General features: G+C 38.8%; 1 protein-coding gene across 1 annotated transcript in view; it reads left to right on the forward strand.

The window, feature by feature from the left end:
* Window positions 1-1,956: 1,956 nt before the first annotated feature.
* rin1b (Ras and Rab interactor 1b) overlaps window positions 1,957-15,092 on the forward strand; it is a 41,453-nt gene continuing 28,317 nt past the window's right edge. The window contains exon 1 of the mRNA XM_015030792.1: window positions 1,957-2,206. The gene's annotated coding sequence lies outside the window, so the exon portion shown is untranslated. The remainder of the gene's footprint in view (window positions 2,207-15,092) is intronic.

Genomic DNA, 15,092 nt, shown 5'->3' on the forward strand with positions numbered 1-15,092 from the left:
AAACATCCACATGAGCTGACTGGGTTTAATCGCTGTAATCTTAATTCTGTTAGTTATGGTTTAAAATAAATAAAATAAAAAGGCATTTGACCGTCCTCCGAGGAGCTCCCAGAGCTGAAGCAGAGCTCATTATGTCAGAAAATTACCCAAATTCACGCTCCGCTTACTTCTTTTGCAGTTTTGAGCTGCATCTCTCAGGCTATTTCATCTTTTATTACAGATCCACACTTCATTTTACGAGTGGATAACTTCGAGAAAGTTTCTTGGAAGCCATTGAGTAATCTGGCCGCAATCCAAAAGTAATAATGTTTTAAAGTTCACATAGGTGGGTTTGCGTTCACTTTATAACTAAATTAAGGACATTTAGCACAAATGACTTGAATAAATAACCAGCAAAATTATATTTTGTTGGAAAAAAAAAAAGTCCTAAATGTGAGCCTGAGAGACTCATTTTGGCTCTTAAACAAATAAACTTGAGTTATCAGAATCCGAACAACCAGCTAGCAGATCATCAATCAGTTAAACTGTGTGGGAGCGAGATGTGTGGTTATGATGAACTATCACTTAAAATCAGTAGAGACTCAGTATCTAAGGCCTAGAGATTATTAATGTATTTCAAGGTACGAGAGCTGAAGGATGTAGAAACTTATCAATGTTACACAAAAAAATGCTAAAAAAAAAAAAAGCTGTTAGCTGAAGCATATTGACAGAAATGAAAATAACAGTTTGAACCTCTACTTGTCCCTGTTTAAGTACAAGCTAACTGTTAGCACTGCAGCACAGCTAGCTGCCACAAGAAGTCAGAAAAGTGGCCCTGTAAAACTCAGCTGAACAAGTGTGGGTTGATTACCAGTTTCAAGTTGTTTCAATTGGTTTTTAAAAAGAATATGACTTCAAAACGGCTCAATGTCTTACTGGATCATAGCTCTTATGAATCACTGATTTGAAACCTTTGGCTTAATTATGACACATTTATTAAGATCTGCAAAGCAGCAGCTGTTCAGTCACCAGCTAGTTTTGTGCTGCAGATGTAGTTAGGCAGCAATACAATGCTGCACCAGGCAGATTTAGGCTTAAAGTAATTGTTTAATTTCACCAAAAATGTTTCCGATCACAGGTTCTACATTAAGTTTTGGAGCTGACCAGCCAGACGCCCGACTTGAATCTGACATACTGTGAAGGGGGCAAAAAATGAAACATCACCAAAAATAAATTGTCAGATTACATATACAGTTACAGGATGGGTTTGATTGATGTGATGCTAACGGTTTATATTTTTTGTTGCTTAGCACTCAATTATTTTTTTTACTGCATTTTATTTTATTTTTTTCAAAACTTCCTGCCTCCAAAGACAACGTTTGAATTTCCCACAAACATCAAAATAAAACATTTCCTTCCCATTTAAATCATGCCTGGGGTGACTGCGTCTGTAAACACGGCCTTTGGCGCCATCCAGTGGCCAAACGTAGAATCACGCATACGCTGTCACCAGAAACGTGAATGACGGCTGCATGGTGCATTTATCCACAAATAGCCCACACACACACACACACTCAGAGAAAAAAAAGCACACCGTGCGTCAAAGTCCATATCCGGTTAGATGACGCATATAGTAACATTAAAGTTTTAAAAAGGAGTGTGAAACGTCTAAATGTGGCTCAATTATCCTGAATAAAGCCCCATAAACAGATCCCAATTAGAAGCGAGGGTGTGATGTTAGTGTGTTTTTTAATTGGATTCTACAATAAAAAGTATTTTTCGTTATTATGTTATACAGTTAGGAATTGAAAACCATGTGTGAGTGTGAAATGATTTTTTTTTTAACAGATAATCTGTCCTGTGTTTAAATAAACGGGTAACGCCCTCTTCACTGTATGAAAAAATGAAACATTTTCGGTGCCTTAATGTAAATGCGATTGGTTTATGTTTCTTTTGTTGTTGTTTTTTGTCAGTCATGGAGGCGGGAGAGGGGGCACACACACACACACACAGTGTCTCTGCTGTGACTGTGTATCACTTCAGATGCTCAGATAGAATTAAAAATCTGCGCTCCTCCGCCTTGTCACCAGTGTTATGCGCATTTTTTCCTCTCCTCTCCCGCAGCATGGTGCTCGGACTCGGAAGCTCAGCACCGCATTTTTCTCGGACGACTTAGACGAGCCAGCAGAAAGCTCCAGCACCACCTGTTCCCACCTTCAGATACAAGGTAAGACGCTTGGGAGGCAGGATTTGGACTCTCTCTTTTTTTTTTCCCCTTTTTCCTTTTTCGTTGAACGAAAAAAAAAAGAAGCAAGTGCGGCTGTCTGCCCAGATTAGAAGTGAGAAAAACAAACATCCAAAATGAGTTTGGAGAGTTGGCACATGCCGAGCGCCCGCAGGCTGCAGCACGGTGCGCCTTTTCAGGTTTTTTTTTTTTCCTCCTCCTGTTTAGGGTCCCTTTTCTCTTCTCAAGTTCAAAGCGCGTCGGCGGTTGTTGTTGTTGTTGTTGTTTAACGTAGTTTCCGGTCAGCAGGGGAACGTCTTCGTAAACAATGCAGTTCCAGTTGGATTCCTGCGTAATGGGACTCCTATTATGTAATTTGCCAATTAGCTAATTCATGATCTCCATCATGTGATATGATCGTCGAGGTTTCATTTCCTTCACAGAGTGTTTTTTTTTTCTCCTTTCTTTTTTACAGATAAATTGAAGGCAAACACGTGGCTGTATTTCTATTTCTTTAAATGTTTCTAGTCAAATCCAACAGCTTTGGTGAATGTTTTTCATCTTTAGAGCCAATTATCCACTTTTCTTCAGCCAAGCTGCCCCTTCACGAGGAAGGCCAGCGATCAATTATCCACTCAGACCTGTTATTTCACAGGCTCATGATCACTTACCTCCCCTCTGAGGGCAAAATAAATGTAATCTCATACCAGTGGACTATTACATAACTTTAAAACCGAAGTGCCATTCTGCCTGCGTGGGAGTAGATGTGATGTTCCCACTTCCTTGCTGTTGTTTTGCTTGTTAATTGAGTGAGGAGTATTAGTGTAAGCTGAGTTTTTTTTTTTTTTTTTTTTTAGATTCCTGCAGCTTTTGCTGAAGCCTCTTTTTTTATTATCATTATTATTATTTTATCTACGTATATCAGTATGCAGATGAAGTGGTTGCTTAGATAATGCGCTCCTACCTACGTGAAGTCTGTGTCTGCTGAGTTGCATGTTAATTCCAAAGGTGGCATGACCAAATGTGCATATATTTTGGTGTGTAGGGTGGTGTGTGTGTTGGGGGGCTGCGGAGAGGGGTTGTGTGGGAGAGGTGTGATCGCAGGGTGCCCAAGCATGACGCTTGAGAGCTGCTTGGACATAGTTCAACTCTTTGCTGAGCAGTCTGTCCTGTGCGCTGGAAGTGTTGCGCAAACAGACATGCTATGCTAACCTGACACATCCTTCCTGAAGACTGCTTCAGACTGGGGTCACCAACAAGAAGCCAAAAGTATAGACTCTGAGATGAGATGGTAATTCATAGATGTTTGATTAAACAACACGACGGTTTTAGAAGAGTTCGCCTTACAGAGAGAGAACTGATCAACCCGTCAGATGAAATCAAAGAGAGGATGGTGGCTCAACCACAAAAACCCGCTGGGACCCAATGAGCTCACGGGAGACCATTAATGAGAGAAGCAGCCAAGAGTCCCGTGGAAACATTTTCTTAACCATGGACTTGGAAGCTAGTTAGCAAGTAGAGCCAAATACAAGCCAGTCGTGTACGAAAACCTGCTAGAGGCTGTAAAAGACTTGAGACTGGGTAGAGATTTTCCCAATGACCTTTAAGCATAAAGCCATAGCAACAGTGGATGTGAGCTACTTTGCAATCAAGAAAAGTGTTTTCCTTATGTGCAATAATTACAGAGAGAAAACACACACAAAAAAAAAACCATTAGTTTTTGCTGGTTCTGCAATGTGCTTAGGAGGCGTTACTCAGTCCCTCCAGGATGTTGCTATGTGTGTTTTTGGTCATTGTTGCTGCATTAATTGACAGATTTTGCTGCACCTTTTTCAAAAGATTGCGATCAAATTTCTTTTAAGCACATAACCTCCCCCCCCCCCAAACAAGAAAATAGTTAATATATAGATTTTAAGTAACATTTTCAAGTAGCTTCTTCAAATAACACCCTGAATAATGTCCTGAGGTCATTCCAGTTAGCATGAACTGTACGCCCACTACAGCCAAAAACTGCAGCATCCTGCATGCCACGGGTTTTAAGAGATGTTGTGAAACAGGAAGTTAAAATAGTACGGGGCTAAAGGAAATTAGCTAAAACTCAGCAGAGCAGCGATTGGTCAGGAAAGTAGGAAACACAGAAAATGTCGAGTTGATCCATCAGACTGGCGGAAAAGTTGCGTCGACTGGTGGAAATCGGAACCTGCGATCGCAACTTCCTGGAGGGACTGCTCAGTACAACTACAGATCATACAAAATAAAGATATAAAAAGGAAACTATGTATCATTAACCTGTTTAATGAAACGCTTACCTTGTATTGGTCAATCACTTAAAATCCAGATGAGCTCCATAGTTTTGGTTATGATCCTGTCTGGGTCATAGCAGCATGTTTAGGCAGAGAAAAATGACTAAGCTAACTGATAAACTGCTGTGAAGCATGATCACGTAAACACGAATATTTTAAGTTGCTAAAAAAAAACAATTAATGAGAAGGCACTCATGCCGAAGAAACAATCTTTCTTAGGATTTCTGAAATATTTTAGAGTTCTGTCTGGATAGTAGCCAATTCTCTACAAAGCCTTGGAAAACTCAAATTCTTTCACGCTTTAAAGAATTGGTGAGTTTTTACCTTTAGTGGATACATTCCTATGAATACAGGCAGATACGATGTTCACTATAAACAGTTATTGTCATGGTCAAGTGTTGGTGCAATATCCAAAATCTGTCCTGGTAAAACCTTTCAACCACCTGGTTAAATCAGTTTGATGATTCATTCATGCTAATATTATAACAGAGACACTTTTTCAAAATCAGTTTCAAACATAACGCTGCTTATGTAAGCATTAAGAGGAGGAGGTCTCACCCTGATTTCTGCAGAAAATTTCTCTTCACTTGCAGTTTAGCATGTTTTTTTGTGTTTCCAGTTTATCACTCAGAGTTTGTAGCCTTGTAACTTTTGTGCCACTGATTTTACTGTCTGGTGAGCGCAACGAGGTGTCCAAGCCAATGAAGGAAAATTACTCTTGTGGGACAACATTGCCCAGCTACAAGCACGGCAGAATAAAGTGGGAGACATTGTTGCTTACGCTGACAGTAAAGACGCTCCTCCTGAATCAGCCTCTTGTTACCACAAAGGACCCGACCCACCGTATCAACAACATGCTTTTATTGTGGAGAGACGCAGCGCTCCGGTTTGGTGTACATGTAGAAACGTTTTTAGCTTAAAGTTGCAGTGTGTTAACTTTTACAAAAATATGTTTTTTACATCTGTGTTTAAACTGTCGCCATGTCGTGATATGAGACTCATAACCTGTGAGAAAAACAATCAACCTCCTCCCAGCGCTACTATCATGGTACGCTCACAGCCAAAAAACAACCAATCAGATCCAGGAGGAGTGTCTTGGCGCTGTCAATTAGACTCATGTACGTGCTGCTCAACGTGCTGATGCAGTTACAGGAAAACTGTTTATCCTGTGTCATTGGTGGTCATGCTAACTAGCCTTAGCACTCGGGCCAGCGTCCATTGTGGTGAACCAGCTGTAGTGTAGCAGAGAGCGAGGCGGAGGATTTGAGTGGCACATACATGAGCTTGACTGACAGCGCTAAAACCCTCCTCCTGGCTCTGACTGGTGTATTTCACTGGGAAAAGGCAAAAGAGCTCCAGTTTTTTCACATACTATCTTATCTTATGCTGTCATGGCAAAATGATAGTTTTAGCAAATATTTAAAATAAACTGTTATAAAAGTTACATACTGCAGCTTTAATTTTACTCATCATAAACTTTCTCATTATGATATATGAGCTGCTCCCAACACTTAAATAGTTTGAAACTGTTATGAGTAAAAACAATAACGGGTGAAGCCAACAACTAGAAACTGATATAACTGTTAACAAGTTGCATAATTGATCTCATGTTATCTGTTAAAGTTGACGTCTTGCTTCACTGACTACATTTTACTCCCAATAATTCCTGACGATAATATTGGTTAATGTATTTTTTACACTAGATGGAGTGCAGGCATTAAGACCCGGAGGTCGGCAAGAGGAGCTCATTTTTAAGTCAAATGAGTTTAATCATAGCTACAGCGCCTACGGATCTCCCTCAGGAAAAGAGTCGATGTGGCGACGGTGGAGGTGAAGCAGCCGAATGTGCCCAAGTTAACTAAAGGTTGAGGGGAAGCCGAGGATTTGCCACCTGACAGAGCTCCAGGGCAAAAGAAAGCAAGTAATTAGCTAGTGGGAGTTGAAACGGATCCTGGTGCAGCGATGGAGCCCTTTGACATGTTAATTTCTACATATCGCTGAGTTCATTTCTGATGACTCGTTCGTTTTTCTAGATGCTGTATTCTTCTGTTCAGAAATGAATATGCAAGTTTATACAAATTGGGAATATCCATCAAACACACTGTCCAAAGTGTTCATATCAACCGCAGAACAAAAACAATCAAAACAAAGTCGACAATCGAAACAAAGTCGTTCACTGGTTTGGACTGAACGGCTACTCAGACAGGAAAAGTCCAAGTGAAACAAGTCAGATTATGTTTTCAAAATGTCTTTGAAGATCAAAACTTTCTTTTCTTCAGACTCTTCCTGTGGTCTGGTGAAACTAAAATGGAAATGTTTGACCACTTATAGTGACTGATTTACTTCACAAAATAGGTAGAATAGAGAGTAAAACATTGTTGGAATATTGAGGTGAAATCTCAAAAAGTCAACCAGGAAGTTAAAGCTTAGAGATATTTGAAATGTTTGACCCAAGTTATGCACCTTGAAAGACAATTCTATTAAATATTAATTAAATTTACATAAACATCTGAATTAAAAAAAAATCTCATAGTTTGTCATTCATCAAATGCAAATAATTCCAGTAACCTTACCTCAGGTAAGACAGAAATAACTAACTTTCTGATGGCCAGATGATGACGTAGTTATTTGATTAGGTGAATAAAATGACAAATGTTTCTGCAGCATGATTACAATAATAATGCAGGCTTTTGTCCTCTTGTGGTCACTCTAACACAATCTGAAAATGGAGGATGATCCTTTAGTGTCTGTCAGTATTTAGAGACCAGGCTGTGTGGAAATCTCTTACAACAACATGTTGATGGTCTCCTTTCCACACACATTCAATATTTTTGAAACGCAGCATTTCAAAAATATTCTTATATCATTCCACACAAAGCTTTTTTAAAAATTCATTTTGCAAACTGCTCCTTTTTCAGTCAAGCATTTAAAGCATCCTGGTAAATAAATGTCTTACCTAACAGCCCTTCACCAAAATAATGTTTTGTAAGAGGTGATGTTCGTGCAACATTTCGTTCTGAGCCAGTGAGTCATCAAGGTCCGGTCAGATCAGAAAAGGGAGAACACGGTCCGTAAAATAGAAAAGGAATTTAAGAAAAACTTTTGAAAAAATGTCTTTCCCGGAATTTCTCGGGGGCTTTCAGTTTTATGATGCTCACATTTTTCTTCAATGTTGATTTGTTAGTTGTTAAAAACCATTTTTTTTTTTTTGGTAGTATTCCACATTTGATCACATGTGGTGGGAGCTTCTCATATGTAGAGATTTAATATTTGATCATCTATGGTTATGTTAATTTTTCTGAAATCAGACTGAAACCAGCTTCAGGTGATTTACTGCAGAGGTATCATCTGACTAAAACAGGGATTTTGATAGTGGCTTCATAATTGTGACAGTTTTCCTTTGTTAGCTAAACGGAAACTATTTTACATAAAGCCTGTCTGATCATAGTCTGAACCTGCTGTAGGCGTAAAGCTGCCTCTTTGTTAATATTTTACAGAGCAGATTGAGTAAATTAGTCTATTTATAATTATGGAGTTTTTGTGTCTCTGGTTGTTGTTTTTTAGGGAACACAGACAATATTTGTCTCTTGTTCTGCTCGTAGATCAGGAAATTAACTTTCTCTGGGTTTTGATGAGAGCAGTGAAACAGTAAAGCAACATAATTAAAGCCTCCAAATAAAGGCAATAAATGCCTTTAAATTGTTATGCTTTTTCACCATTTAGTAGTATGTCTGTGTTGAAGCTGATTGATGAATTGATTGATTGTCTAAAAGCCCAATTTTATTGAGACCCTTGTACATTGGGGAAACAGACAAAAGTGTTTTCTCTGAAATAATCAAATATCTTTAAAAGATTTTTAAAGTATAAGGACTGAATTTGATTAACTTCTATTTTTTTTTCAAAAATAACTAGAGCTACATAGTTGATACTTTTGACTTTTTGGAACAATTCCTGATATAGCCCATAAAAAGTTGAAAAATAGGGGGTGTATTAATGTTTAATCAATTTTTATAAAAGGACTATCTGACACAGTTGATACTTTTGACTTTTTGGAACAATTCCTGATAAAATGGATGAAATTTATAAAAAATTTCATAAATTTTTATAAAAGAACTGACACATTTTTTAGGGTTTGTTCTTACAGTTTTTAAAATACACGCACGCACACGTTTGTGTTGCTATCTTTCTTGGGACTTTCCATTGACTTCCATTCATTTCTACAGCCTAAACTTTACCCTTATCATAACCCCAACCCTAAACAAAAATCAATTCACACCATAGTCATAAATCTGACCCCTGACCCAAAAACAGTGTTTCCCCTAGTGAGGAACAGGCTTCGGTCCCACAAGGAGCAGTGGTCCCCACAACGTAGTATGTGTCAGGAAAATGGTCCCCACAAGAAATTATAAACAAACACACACACACACACACACACACACACACACACACACACACACACACACAGTTCTGGGTGTGACAGAACTATTTGTGACAGTTCTCCAGCGCCGCCGCACCATCAGACGAACCGATCTGTTTCTAAGATTATCCAAATTCACAGTTATGCTAACAGTCCCTTCTTCTGTTCTGCAACCCGACTGTTGCCTCTGACTCACACTGATGCCTTTGTATGACTTCACACATATACTGACACGCAGCTCTCACGTCTTTTTTACCAGCACTAAGTGAATGTGCAGCGGCTTTTACTGCAGCAGGCAACAAAACGGACGCCTGTCATCAGTCGGCAGCCCCCACGTGTCCGCTGCTGCCTCCTGTGGATACTTATGGCCCACCGCAATTATGTTCTTCCATTAGTCATCCTACGCGTTGCGGTGATGGGCTACTGGCTATACTTAGCCATCGCCATGGTCACTCCTGTGCAAATGAGAGATTTTACAAACATAATTGTGGTTGGCGTCAAACATGATGAATAGAGATGAGTGTTACCCACACGGTTCTTGTTTTATTTCTGGGTTCTTTTTTTTTGTTTTTTTTGACCAAATGCGGAGACGTTTTAGTGATCCAGCGTCTTTTATTTGTTGTGCCAATTAAAATTCACCCAGTTAATTCAGGGCAAAACAATCAGTCTGCAGCTTTAAATTAATTTACATCAATGAAGGCAGTAGGTATGTTGACAACTTTAAAAACAAACCAGCTTAATAGTCAAGTTGGCTTGTTTATATCTGAAATATGAGGTGCAATTTGATATGTATTACATTTCAATAATAAACAATAAAATGACTATTAGCATTTACATTATAGTACATTAAAAAATCACTTTTATAATACAAAACCATGATTTCATTATATCTGGGCGACATCTGAACGTTTTATCCTGTGATTTAAAGCTGCAGACGCCTTAATTTTAATGTAAATTTTCATAGTTTACTGTTAAAGTAAACACAATGCAGATACTGTAAAATAAATTGTAAAATATCTGTTAATTTATCTGCCAGTAATTTACCATTAACATGCTAGTAACATTTTCAACACTAATTCTTGAAGTAGTTTGTTGTAAAAATAAATACAGATGTTAAACTAAGTTTGTAGTAAATTTCGGGTTTCTGCAGCTGACAGTACTTTACTTTAAGTTTAGTTTTAGTACTGCATCCATTTCATCAGAAACCTACAGCACAAATAAAATGTAATGAAACACTTTAAAGTACAGTCTTAGTTTTACGGTAAAATAATGTAACCAGTAATTCACATAGTGAATAATTTTCTATCAGCAGAAGAAGAAAGAGCAGAAACTGGGGACAGGCTTGTTCAAACGTCCAAATGTTGTCATTAACGCTCAAATTTTGCATCATTTATCTTCGCTGTAAAGAAATTATTTACATACATCCACTTTTAACTGAGCAACAGGTTTTAAAATAACATGAATTCATCTTTAGGTCTGACATCCTGCACCCACAGCTCCACATGTACGTGAGTTGCAACTATTAACAAGAAGGAAATCGTCTTGGGATTTTCTGAGACTTTGTGCCAAAAATATCCTTTAATTCTTAAAGGTTTAGCTGAGTGTTGCCGTCTGCCAACAAACCAGCCTGAAAATGTCGTGACGTTGCCGGTTCGCAACGATTACTGGGCCGTGACCTGAAGGGTCAGCCACAGTTTAAAGCCGGTCACCTCGTCGCGATGTCAGAGGACGGAAAAAACGATGCTCTGATCCAACTGGGCGACGGGCGCAGTCTGATCAGCTGTGTCTGAAAAGCCTTTGTTATGGTTTTATCTTTTTGTCTGTCTGCAACACAGACAGACAAAAGAAGCTCAGACTTCTCTGCAAATGCTTTGGATTTTCCTGTGCAGCTCCTGAGAGACCGTGTTGTCTCACCTCCGGAGTCTGAACCCAGTGGATACCCGCGTTCCTTCATGCTGGTAATTGGTCCCAGCTGGCATCCAAAAAATCCTCCTCTCACGCATCCAGAGGAACCCGGTGTCCGTCTCGTAGGGGGTTAAAGGTCGTTGCTTTTCTGACAGGCAGATAAGGAGCTGGGGAGAACTATTATTTCTGATTGCTTAGATCCCGAGAGCAAGTTGGCGGCATCTCCAATGGGACACGAGTCGGAAAAACTCAGTTCCTCTGCTTTTGTTGAACTGGATATGAAGAACACTTCACACTCATCCCGTTTTCCTTAGACTAAATACGAAATCTGATTACCAAGAGATTTTTACATATGAGGTTTCAAGGCATTCCGATGATGCCTGGATAACCATTACAGCTAAATGTGCTGAGAAATAAGATTACTAAATGTTATTTCGTTACTTCAGACAGTCAAACATAATATTCTTATAGCTACAAGTGGAAAAACACAGTGGTTAACATTAACGCTGCACACGTCCAACGCCACAAAAGGAATTTGATTCTTTCAGGCCTCTGTAAATCTGAAGTGCCTCCTTCACAGCGTCAGACGACGGACAGACAGACATGCCTCTGTTAAAACTGCAGCTCAGTCAGAATCAAATTAAATGTCACACTTTAGAAAGATGAGACAAGATGAGATGGCAGCTTCCATTTACACCTGGGAAACTTAAGAGAAGGGAAAAAAAACTTGGAAAAAATGAACTTTATCAATTCCTCACACATGCTGCAGCCAAAACTGTAACATTTGTAAGCATTCCCTAAAAAATTGTCTGTAATCAAGAGGACTAAAATCTTTGTTTTAAGCATAATGGCTTGCAAAAAGGAACTTGGTATTTAAAAAAAAAAAAACTTAATTTCAAGGTAGAAGCTCAGAAAACAGGAACAATACTGAGGTTCTGACTCAGCTCCCAGACGGAGCCAAAGATTCTTTACAGACGATAGAAAAACAACTGAAACGTGGACATATTGTTTGAAGAAAGTAACAGACGTAAAAAGTGACGCATCAATTTAGCACCAGAGAACCACCGCAGAAAACACAGCAGAACACCTTACTTGTTGTCTGGGTCTTTCGTCTGTGATTCTGATGTCTGGTTCTGGTCTTGACTGAGATTCGGCACCAACAGCAGGGATGGAAGATCAATGTCTTTTGAGACACAGCTTTAGATTATTGTCCAGTTGGACGACCCGTACATGCCTGACATCGCTGATGTAGGAGTTTAACCAGGCTAAGCTTGTCAGGCATAACCTGGATGATGTTTTCAATATTTCCCCATCTATTTTGTGAAGTGCACCAGTCCCTCCTGCCCCAAATCACCACAAGCTGAAATGGTCTGTTTTGCCATTAAATATTATGTGTTTTTAGAGTGCTGTTTTTTTTTTTTGTTTTTTCATTTTCTGCAGATCGTCAGAACCGGGCTCCCATTTAATTCCCTTCTCCCCCCCCTTTTTAAATTTTTTACCTTGGAAGTGTGCGCTCTACTTTCCTTCAATAGCTGGACATTACCATCTTCTTTTACTGACCAGTTCAGCAAGCTAAAATGTTGTTAAAAAGTAATTTTTTAAAAAGTTACTAAATTCACAAAGTGAAACCCATTTAATGAAAAGTATATTTAACACCTCATTATATGTTGTCATTTTAAAGCAGAACTTTTAATCTGACAAACGAGCCTCAGTAAAACGCATATTTATACAGCTCTGGAAAAAATTAGACCACTTAAAACCATCAGTTTTCTCTGATTTTAGTCTTTATAGATTTATATTTGAGTAAAATTAACTTTTATTCTATGAACTACTGACAACATGTCTCCGAAATGCCAAACAAAAATGTAGCGTGTATTTGCAGAAAATGAGAAACTGTAAAAAAAAACAAAAAAGATGCAGCGCTTTCAGACCTCAGATAATGCAAAGAAAACAAGTTCATCTCCATTTAGAAACAACAAAACTTATGTTTTCACTCAGAAATCAATATTTGGTGGGATAACCAGGAGGTTTTCAATGGGGTTCAGTGCTGAGGAATCTGAAGTTTCTCCAGAGCTGTAGTTGATTGAATATGACTTGCATGTAACTTTGATCAGATGAAAGTGGCACCTTCAGGTATGGGAGTTGTAACTAGTAATGGACGTCTGATGGTCCACAGTTCTGTTCCTAATATCTTTTTTTGTTATTTTACTAGGTTGTCATCGAAGGAAGCGGTGTGTTTGAGGTTTTGCTGTAAAATAGATCCACAGGTTTTCCTCCGATCAAGTCAAATATAGTGAGCTAGCCAATCAGACGCTTCAACGCCATGATGTCATCATCTGGGCTTTCCCAAATGAATTAAAGACATAGTAATTTTAGTATATATAGATTGCAGATTTTGAAGAAAGTCATCATATGTTTACATAAAAAATAACCTTTAATTATTGTGGCAGAAAGGAACAATTTTGATCGTCCTAACTGACCTTAAATTCACTTTATGTATATCTGGTTTTAGCTGTAGCTATATTTATATTTCTGTGTCTCATCGTGTTCTCAAAGATACTGAGTTTCCAACTAGACTAACAGAAAACTTTCACGCCAACTCCAAAATCTTTGCAGCTTTCAAGCTATTATTTCCAGATACATGTCAACATTTTTGACAAAATGACAGTTTGCTGTATCTTTTCTTAATCACCGGAGCAAAACCTCCGTGTGATCTGGACACGGTGATAATTTACCAAAACAAAACGTGACACAAAAAGCTCAAATTCTGACCGTAAATGAGTCTGCTGCCTTCAGTCACGACGCGACACGGTACAAAGTGCACAACATGCTGTGACTGTCGCTGCAGGTTTATTTTGAAGACTGCGTGCAGCAGGGCTGACGACGTGGCAGAGGCCGGACATTGTTAGCAGCTGAATCAGCTCGGCGACGAGGAGGCAGGAGGTGTCACCGAGGATTCAGGTTCCTCCTTGTTCTCCCTCTGCTGCTTGTCAGGGAGTTAGCTCCAGCTGTCTCAGGACAAGTTTCACTTTTCCATCTCATTCTTCCTGTATATATATATATATATATGTAAAATAAAAACAAAAGTTGAAGTTTCATACCGCGTATAAATTTTTTTTTTCTTTGCAGGCAGGATAAGAAATATCAACGTCAACCGTAAACATGGCAAAATTCAGCTAATTTTGTTGTGAAACTTGCTTAGCTGAGTGTAAAACTGGAGGATGCTTTCCATTATCCTTCTCTTATTGTTGCCACATCCACCTACACATGAAACTCGACTGAATTCAATGTTATGCTCCCTCAGGAGGATAACTTCTCTGTTTTCTGGTGATTAATTTTAGCTAGATTACTAATTAATCTCAAATCTAGGCTAAATATGAACCTGATATGCAATTTTTTTATTATAGTGACATGAAATGTTGAATACAACACATCTTACAGAGTGATACATGGATGCTACGCAGAGTTGGAAGAAACATTATTAGCTTTTGCATGAAGTAACATGTGGGTGACAAACATTAAATCCTTTTAGCCTTGGGGAGTTTACTGAGGAAACTGACCCAAACACTCAATATTTTATCCTGAGGAAGATTTATTAGGAGGAGCTTATTAGAGCCAAAAATCATCAAACTCTAAAGAAGATTTTCCACATCGTTACATATGATGAACAGACTTTAACGCTGCTGTTAAGAGTTAATCATTTTTGAAGCAGGACAGATTTAACAGGCTGAACATGGGATCAATTCTCATGTTGCTTTTGCATTTATCCATTTTTATGTTTTTCCATTTGTTCAAAGCAGCTCAGTGTTGCTTCTGTATTTAACACGATGCCTTGAAATTGTCTTTTTTTTTTTTGTCTACAACAGTAAAATAATTCCAGCGGTGCTTCCAGTTTCTCTCTGTCCTGCACTGAGCGTCGTGCCGCTCTCTCTTCTTTTTCTCTTTTCTGCCCCCAACTCTTGAAGCCTTTTCAAGGGCGTGTCTAAACGAAGGTGTCTGCCAAACTTGAGACTGAGGCATGCTTTTGTTTTGGGAGAAAAAGACGCACCTGGAAACATACAAACTTCTGTGGACGTCATCCCTGTCTGACCAGAGAGACAAACTTCTACATCCTTTCACAGAGCAGCTGCATGCTGTGAGAAACTTTTTCATCCTACACGGCGCTCCCATAAAATGCTGATCTTTTTCTTTACTATTTCTTTTTTTTTTTTTTTTTTTTTTCCCGGGAAAAAACATTTTTTCCCATGGGGCCCGGGGGGGCAAG

Source organism: Poecilia latipinna, unplaced genomic scaffold (genome assembly GCF_001443285.1).
Source record: "Poecilia latipinna isolate Pla-1442-1.1 unplaced genomic scaffold, P_latipinna-1.0 Scaffold193, whole genome shotgun sequence".
Classification (NCBI taxonomy): domain Eukaryota; kingdom Metazoa; phylum Chordata; class Actinopteri; order Cyprinodontiformes; family Poeciliidae; genus Poecilia; species Poecilia latipinna.